We start from the raw sequence: 8,963 nt of genomic DNA, 5'->3' as shown, positions 1-8,963 counted from the left end.
AGACAGTGTTGGGCTCTCTACTGGGAGCTGGCCAGCCTACACTCTAAAAAAAAAGAGTGTAAAAGGAGGGTAACTTCGGGATTTATGCTATCTGAAACCGCATAGCTTAAATATACCCTGCGCAATCACCCGCACGGAAGACGTTAGTCTCTCTCGCATGACTTTACACCATTTCGTCCCTGCAGCTCAAGCAAAAAAAAGTTTGCCGCTTGTTTCTTCTTTTTTTTTTTTTATGATGGTAACCGGTTTCAAGCTGGGTGCGGCTGTGTTCCTACTTCCCGTCCGATGTCCTTTCAAGAGCTACCACAAAAGGACCCCTCGTTTTTCCCCGGAGGAGGTGGGGAATCGTCGAAAGTTGGGAGCATCTTATCTTCTTACAAAAAGCGGTGCCTCCCCCCTTCACCCCCCCCCCCCCCCCGACACCCGTCCCGTCTTTTGACTCCTACGCGAGCTTGACCGTGGAGAGAGCAAGGCCGAACTCAGAACAAGGGCGGACAGACAAGTGTGTACGCTGCAAAACAGGGAGAAAGGGGAGGTGAGGGGGAGTGGTGGTGAGACGAGAAGCGAAGCAGTTGCTTTTTAGTTTTGTTGCTTTTATTCTCAACGCAGCGTCACGTGTTCGTAGTTGCTTGAGCCTGCCTGCGTTCCCTGCGACTCTGCTAGTCCGAGAAGACGACGACGGCGATTGCCGCACGAGTCAGCGTTCGTGCTCTTTGTCGTTGGTACTCATCTGTGTTTTTAGAAAAGTTCGGTTGCTCTCAGCGATTATTTCATCGAGTGCGCTCATCGATGCCTCACTATGAAACGACTTCGTGAAAGTGTGAACTTCGGAATGAAACGGCGGATGGCTGGTCGTCGCGGTGGTGGCGTTCCAACGGATCCTTGGCGCCAAATTTCAGCCGCGCATGTAAGTGACGTTTTACATTTCGTTTTACGTGTTTTTCTCTGCTATTTAACTTGGCCTGAACATGTTTTGTTATTGCTTACGTCCGCGACGCTGCTTGTTTGTCTGTGAAACGGCCTCCGAGCACGACGTCTTGGATCCCAACCTGAGCATACCACTCCCTCAGTTCAGACTGGAGGAGCAGCGCATCCCAAAATTTTTAGATGGTCACGACCTTTTTGCGGGATGTTAATGGTGCATTTTTAGTCGTCTACGACGCTCACAAGCATATCCCGTGGTCGAAAGTATGCGTCGACGAGCGCTAATGCAGTCCCGGTGATACGCATTGACGTGTTTGCATGCCGCATTATTTTTGCTCGCTGCCTACAATCGATTTTGATCGTCTGTTGTTGCTGCTTTACGGGAACGTTGCCATAAATGCGGGAGAGCATGCAGGGTGATGGGTTAAGTTTACGGTTCTTTTGCCAGCAACTTGTACGTTCGAAGGCAGCGCGCTTGATATCGTAAAGTCACGCTTTCAGAACGCCGATTTAACCCCGCAGTTTTGAGCTGATGGCGTCGAGACCAGAGGTGGGACCGAGCCGATTCGTGTACATGTATACTGTCGCAGTGACGCAATGTGCAGGAAAGACATTTCTCACGCTTTTTTTTTTTTCGCTGCAGGCTCAAGTCCTTCGTCTCGTCTGCGCAAGAACGTAGACTGTCGTTTCTTCAAAGAATTTGAAACTGGTCTCTGCTATCCGTGCTGGTAAGTCCAAAGCATTGTTTCCGTCCAGAAAGGGGCGTTTAAATTGACACGCGCACTTTTGTGGCACATATTGCTGATCACTGACATCTGCCTCAATGTATACTGCTTGGGATTCTCGTCGGAGAATATTTATGTCGCGTGCCATGTGTGTGTCTCCTTGCATGTTGCCATTTTCGCTCATGCCGTGCAATATGGTGCACGCCCAGACAGTGACTTATCAATTGAGTTTCATTGTGTTTGAGGGCGTGTGCGAGTAAATGGTGTTATTTAACTTGCTGATCACTTATGTTAAAAACTGATAATAAATATTGGACTCGATCAAATCACTTAACAAGTGAAAAATCTGGGTTAGCTGGTGATCAGATGTCTTCAGCATTGAAGCAAACCATGTGTCACCCCTTCTCTGCTTTAAGACTGACTTTCTTTTTGTAATCGGTACATAAAAAGACCAGCGCAAAAAAATAATAATAATTACGGGGACAAAGGAACAAAAAATGACAGGACGGGCACTGAAATACGTTTTGTGTTCCTTTGTACCTGTTTTCTTTTTTTTCGCTGGTCTTTTAGGGTGTAAGTATGAACCAACTGGCCCAAACAGCTATTTTGATTAAATGTGCTAATTTTCGTTAGCGAGCTAAGGAAAATTTTTATATCACTAATATTTTTCATTTGGGGATTTGCTATAGTTTCTACTCAGCTATTTCCATTCTGAACTTTTCAGCCTCCTGACCCATAGAAAGGAGGCTATGCCTGACCAATAACAACACATTCTTTTCCTTCTGTAGTTTCTGTTGTCAGACATTGTGTTATACTCATTACTACAATTCACTGGTACTGAGACATTCCCTCATTGAAGTTAATGTGTATTGTCATTGTGCTAACAGATTGTCATAAATCTGCTATTCTAGTTTATTTAAGCAGTTATTTCGACTGTAAAGAGGTGGCAGATATTGTTACAGATATATCTAGGAACAGGAGTTGTAGCTTTTAAGCTCATTGTCAAAATATTTGAGTCATTGTTGTGGCATGTGTGGTGCCATTATTTTTTGTACTATAGTTATGTATGTACTAGTTACAAGTATCATGCTAATGTTATGAATGATACCTTTGCTGCAGCGTACCTGCCAGTAGGAGGAATACGGTGTAGAAGTGCTGTTACTCCTGCTTCTAAAGATCAACCTGCTTTCTTCAGCGCTGGACGACTACTTACGGCAAGATTTGTGTGGTATGTATTTTTCGACATAGCTGTGGCATTGTGGTCTGTTCATTGTTGCTTTATGTCTATCAAAGAGCATATTTTTCGATGCTGAGGAGCAATAGCCCTGGCATTACATTGATTTTGGAACCATTCAGTGCTATGAGCAAGTTAGCAAGGGAGGAATTTTTTCAGTATGTAATCGATCTGAACATGTTGACTTATTTTTATTGAGTGAGCTGTTAATGTATGCCTCTTTTCTTTTTTTCTTCAAAACCTAATATTTAAATTGTTTGCACTTGGTTCTCAGCAGTAAGGTTATGTTCTCTGATGGGTGTAATTTTCAACAACTCACATGCTCTTATGTTGCTAGGTATGTCCACAATAGAATGAAACTAAAAATGAAGTCCTGCAGGTGATATGTAATGGACGGTATTTTAGCACTTTCAGCTTTATTGTTTCTTTTGTGTTCTTTATATTGTTTTGTGCCATTTGTACTCAGCGTATTTTCCTTGTGTTCCACCACTACCATTTAACAAATATATATATATATATATATATATGCCCCCACCCCTTATGTCATGTCTATGGGCCTATAAAGGGAGAATGAATGAAATGAAATTTGCAGTACAATTAGAACTGGATTGTGCAGCACAGTGGACATGTCTGTGGTAGAGGATAATGGTTGAATGGCTAATCAACCAAAATTGACTTAACTTTTGCATTTTAATTTTAGGGGACAGTATTATATACCAGAAATGAGGGTCCCCAATAATATAGGTGAGCCCAGTTCTTAAATTTTCTGAAAGAGCAATGTAGTTCAAAATACTGAACAAGGAAAGGCGTATGTGAAAACTATTGTCTTGCTTTCCCACATTGCATGTAAAAAATGTTGCTGCACTTGGTATTGTTGCCAGAATCATGTTAGCTTCTTCTGCATCATCAAAAACACAAAATATGTCTATATTATCTGAATAAGAAATGTCAGCAACACCCTTTTTTAGTTATGTAATGTGGAAAAACCAACTTACAAAGCTTTTAAAGGAATATTTTTGATGCTCATTATGTTAGACCACATAGATGATTAGGAGGGTTTTAGGACTAGGCTCACTCATTAATAGCCTTCAATTTTGCAGCTTTCATATTGCCTCTTATAAACAAAAAGAATAGATAATTAAGTCTAATCCTGAAGCTGTACCAGGTACCCAAAGTCCACATTGCTGCACAACCCACCGGCAGAGACTGCACGGGTGTCTCTTCATAGTTTATGATTTGCAATCTGTAAAGGTAAAGAACATAATCTTCGAGAAATTTGTTGTAAACACTTTTTAATAATCATTCTTGTATAATATTGGTCAGCATTTACAATTTCATTAGTTAGGCATCTAAAGAGATAAGCAGTTGACAGTTCTGGCAAATTGCAGTTTATGAGAAGTTTTATTCCTGCTGCATGTGCTGCGAGCATTACATGAAACAGCAATACATAGAATCTCAAGCTTTGTGGTTTGTTCAAGGAATTATAGGGGTATTGAAGTGTATTGTTTTTTGCCTCCTGAGCAAGATAATGTAGTTTTGAAGTGAAACGGCAGTCTCGAGAAGTTTTTGGCATCGGCATAAGCTGATGTGTGGTGTGAAACTAGCAATGAACTTATGTAAAAGTTGCATTTTATTGTCATGCTTTACATAATTCTGCATCTGTGACATCACTGCAGTAATGCACATGTGCAGAAGGTGCTTTGGATGTGCCTTGCTATCATTGCTCTTTTAGCATGAAATGTTCCATCTTTCAGAAGTGGTATCCCGCATTTTATAAGGCATAGCCTCTGTGGTATATTCATGCCTTTTTCCAGGAATGTAAACTGCACTAAAGGCAGAAACAATAGAATGGCCTTAGACATACCCCTGCAGGAGCAAGCTCTGCAGGAACAAGCTTCATTCGTTATATTCATGAGAAATGACAACGAATGCAAGAACAAAAGAACCTCCCCCCATCCCTCCTCCCCCCCCCCCCCAAAAAAAAAAAAGAAGAAGAAGAGATTTGCAGTTGTCACTTGTGATGGATGATCAGATGACTAAAGACAGTGTAGTCTCAGGAAAACATTAACACTATAGGCAACATAAGATAATGTCATGAAGGACCAGAGACAGTGTTTTCTAGGAGGGTGAGACCATAGTGACTAGAAACAAGACCACTGGTATGGTCAGGTGTGAAAGCAAACTATAATGTTTGGGTGTTGGAGTGGAAACCAGCAAACAACAAAGGTGAAAGTGAAGGTGATAAAACAAAGTTTGACATAAAAAGCTAATGATAAAAAAAAGGAGAACTGCACATATGAACGAGTAGAGGGAGGGGTTTTTTAAATCACATCTTTTGCCTTTATTAGGCTAGCTTCTATTTTATCAATATGTTTTCATTCATATTTCTTTAAATAACCCTCTGGGTAGTCCAACATCAGTGATGCCTATGGCTTGACCCTGCTCCTAACAAGAATATGTCTCATTGTATAGTGTGTCTTATTGAGCATATTGTCAATTTTTTCTGAGATTGCAATGTGCTAGTTGTCTATGTGTGTGTTAGTGGCACAGGTAAAGCTCAGATTTGGAGAATTTTCATTGATCTATATATTGTGTGATTTCACAATTCTCATTATATAAACACTTGGAAGCCTGTACTGGTGCACTATTTCCATCTGTCTTCCTTTTTACTTGCCCTTTGTGCAGTGTTATTTTTATATGTGAATTAATTACTCCATAAGCATGTTTTGTGAGACTTTCTTCGTGAGTAACTGATTACAAGTTCTCTTTTCTATGCAGGTCAAATACGTGGTACATCCCTGCCCTGACTGTGCGGAGAAGATTATCCAGTCCCTTGCTGCAACTTCGGTGTATAATGAGGTAAAATAAACACCATGGTATGTTATCTTAACCGATTGTTCTGTAAATTCTTTTTGTTCACTCTGCAACATAACTTACGGCTTGAATACAACATGACACAGCCTACCTCACCTGAAACATTGCTCACTGTCACACTCCAGACGACACAAAGATATTGCAATGTTTCAACATAATCTTTCCTTCCAGAAAATCTTGAAATGTATTGGTTAGCTTTATTCCTGCTTCCAGTGACCAAGTTTACGATGCAGATTGGTAATAGTACTCTTGTGTGGATAGCATATATATACCACAAGATGATGCTTAGATACCCTATGTAATATGGCATTACTTTAAACTGCTTGGAGGGCAACGTTATCCTTCTCCTGGTGGTATAAGCTTGCACCATAAAGGTGCAAAACTTTGCGCTCTTTGTCGTAATATAAATTTATACTCTAAAATGGTAACTTTGCACCTGTACATACAGGATAAGCTTACGTTGTCAAGGTGCAAACTTGCACCTTTGATGCAAGGGTATGCTTATGCCATCGACAGACTAAAACATAGGCCTTTATGAAAGGTGCAACGTTATGCCTAGGTAGAATACAGTTACACTGCTTGTGAAGGTGCAAGTTTATGCTACCAGAAGCGTAATGTTACACTACATGCAATGGTATAAATACTTAGTCTTCCAAGACACAGCGTAACCTTACCCCAAAAAGGTGTTAGCTCAGCGACAAGCAGTTTACCCCCCAAAAAGACTAAGATCACACCTTTTTTTTTTAGAGTGTATAATTGTGATTCCGGGGGCGGCGGCAAAGCCTTCCGCCACCACTCCCACTGCTCCAACAAAGCCAAGCCAGGCTACTCACGCCGCCACGCAGACACCCTTAGATCAAACGACTGCCTCGGCACAGACAACGTCGGGTCAGCTCAAACAAGATCAGGAGTGGTCTCGTAAAGTGGCCCTCGCGCTGCGAACCTCGTGCGATGTAGCGGCCGTCACTCGGCTACGCTTGCCGCCGCTTTTCTCGGGGGAACCCGACCGAACCGAGACCGAAAATCTGTACGGCCAATGGCGCGGTTCGGCGCACGACTACTTACCCACGGCCTTCTCCAAGACCTCGGGGATTCTCCCCACGCCCGATCATCTCTTGCCGCTGGACATGCTCGTGTCCCGCAACGCACTCGGTAAATGCGAGCGGCACGCGCACGTCATTATCAAAGCGTACCAGCAGGTGCCTCGATTTTCCAGTACGTATCCGTGGGAGCGTGCCGACGACGAGGCCCGTCGAAAGCAATTGGAGAAAGCGTGGGAGAAACGAGAAGACGAAAATCCGCTTCCTTTACTGGACGCGATCGCGAGCGCCACGGGAGACTCCTCGCGCGCGTGTTACGCCCTGCTCGAATGCGCCCGCGAACGAGACGCTGCGCACGCCGAGAAACGCCTTATTTCGGATCCCTTGGTGGACCGCATACGCTACGTGCTGGACCAGCTCAATACCGCGCTACCCATCGCAGTCGCGCCAGCCGTGTTCCTTGCGCTGTGCGAGCTGTGCTACGCGTATCGACACGAGCCGCACGTGGATTCCGACTTTGTGCTACAGAAGCTTCGCCGTGGAGATTTGACGGGCTACGGCGATGGTCGGGTCCGTATGCTACACAGACTTGTGGCCGCCATCGAGCTAGCGGCCAACGTGGACCTTCTTTCGCTCGTGTGGAACGAGACCGTGTTCCGAACGACGCCAACCGCCAACATCGTGGCTATTATGTACATGCTCATCGTCACCGAGGGCAAGTTCGAGGCGCTGCACCCAATCTACAGCGTGTACGCATTTACGAGCGGTGACGTTGCTCAGTGGCACGTGGCTTCGACCGGCGGTGCCTCGGTCCAACTGCGCAACGTTGCGCTGTCCGCCCAGCCGTACGGCCGTTACGTGCCCCGCGTGTTCCGGGTGCTAGACGCGTACCCTTCGTATTCGTGGGACTCGGCGTATCTGCCTCCGCTCGTGTCGCTCGCACTGGACCGCGTTGCCTTTCGAGCGCGCGGTACCCCCCATTTCCTCATGGACGTGGCTCTGCGCAACGCCTGGGAAGAGGTGCGCTACACCCCCGACTACGTACTCATTAACGAGCGCAATCCGCTGTTCATTGCCTGGGAGGCTCTCGTCGAAGCACTGAAAGCCGTCGCCAAGCACGACAAGTCGATGGTAGAGGGACCGCTGATGGATCCGACGGAGGCCGGCGATGCCGTGCGCCAATACGTGCGGTCCATGTCCCTCGTCAACAAGCACATCGTACCGCAAACTCGACTCTATCGCGGACACGCTCACCTAAAGCGAGCTTGGCGTTGCGCCTCCGATCCCGCCTACAAGGCTACGCAATTTGCGTTGGGCCAGATTATACAGGGAGTCGCCGACGGGCGCGGATACGACAACGCCGAAACGTTGTTGCACCGCGTGCGCGCACTTACAGACGGAGCATGGGCACGCGTCAACAGTAACGGTGACATGCTTTACGATTACATCAATTGGATACGGCACTCATACCCGTCCGTGTGCGTGGCCGGACGCAATCCTCTGCGCGAGGCTCTCGACGACGGGATATTGATGGGTCGCGCCGAGATATTGCCCCGCTACTTTTGCCCGCCACACGACATCATGCTCGTGGCCAACATGGACATTAGAAGCCTGGCCTCCAACAACCAGGCACTGTACGATAGGCTGGCGGACTTCAAGCGAAAGGTGTGCGTGGAATATTTGCGTGGGCTCGGCGTGTACATGTTTCTGTTGCGCGACGTCAAACATCCACTGACCGAGCAGTGGGGTGAACGGCACAATGCATACAACGTGCTTTTGCGGGACCTAGACACACTAGACGTGGGAGCCACGGTCGAACGGCAGCGCACGGCAGAACTCAGACGAGCGCAGCAAGCTTGTTTACGGCGAAAACGGGAGGGCGAGTATGCGTCGCAGGGCAGAGGCGACAACGCTAGGTCCAGGCGCCGTAACGCCAACGACAGTGATGTAGCCGACGACGATGATCCCCGGGGCGCACTTCCTACGCGATTTCCACAGGGCTTTCCTCATAACAGAGGACATAGACCGGGGAGGCGTAGGCGCTGCGTTAATGTCGCCCAGGGTGGGCAATGTTACGTTTCGTGCGACGAAGACGACGATGAGAGCGATGATGATGAGAACAGTCGTACACGAAAAGTGCATCGCACCCCGTCACGAAACGGGAAA

The 8,963-nt window shown here is 46.1% G+C and overlaps 1 long non-coding RNA gene across 1 annotated transcript; it reads left to right on the top strand.

The window, feature by feature from the left end:
- Positions 1-546: 546 nt before the first annotated feature.
- On the top strand, positions 547-5,982 carry LOC146177191 (uncharacterized). The gene is made up of 4 exons (XR_014701272.1): positions 547-907; positions 1,568-1,652; positions 2,769-2,877; positions 5,662-5,982. It is a non-coding gene; the product is annotated as an uncharacterized LOC146177191 (long non-coding RNA).
- Positions 5,983-8,963: the final 2,981 nt, after the last annotated feature.

Source organism: Amblyomma maculatum, chromosome 10 (genome assembly GCF_055883805.1).
Source record: "Amblyomma maculatum isolate TAMU_Amacu chromosome 10, ASM5588380v1, whole genome shotgun sequence".
NCBI classification, from domain to species: Eukaryota; Metazoa; Arthropoda; class Arachnida; order Ixodida; family Ixodidae; genus Amblyomma; species Amblyomma maculatum.
This window is presented reverse-complemented; position numbering and strand designations above follow the sequence as displayed.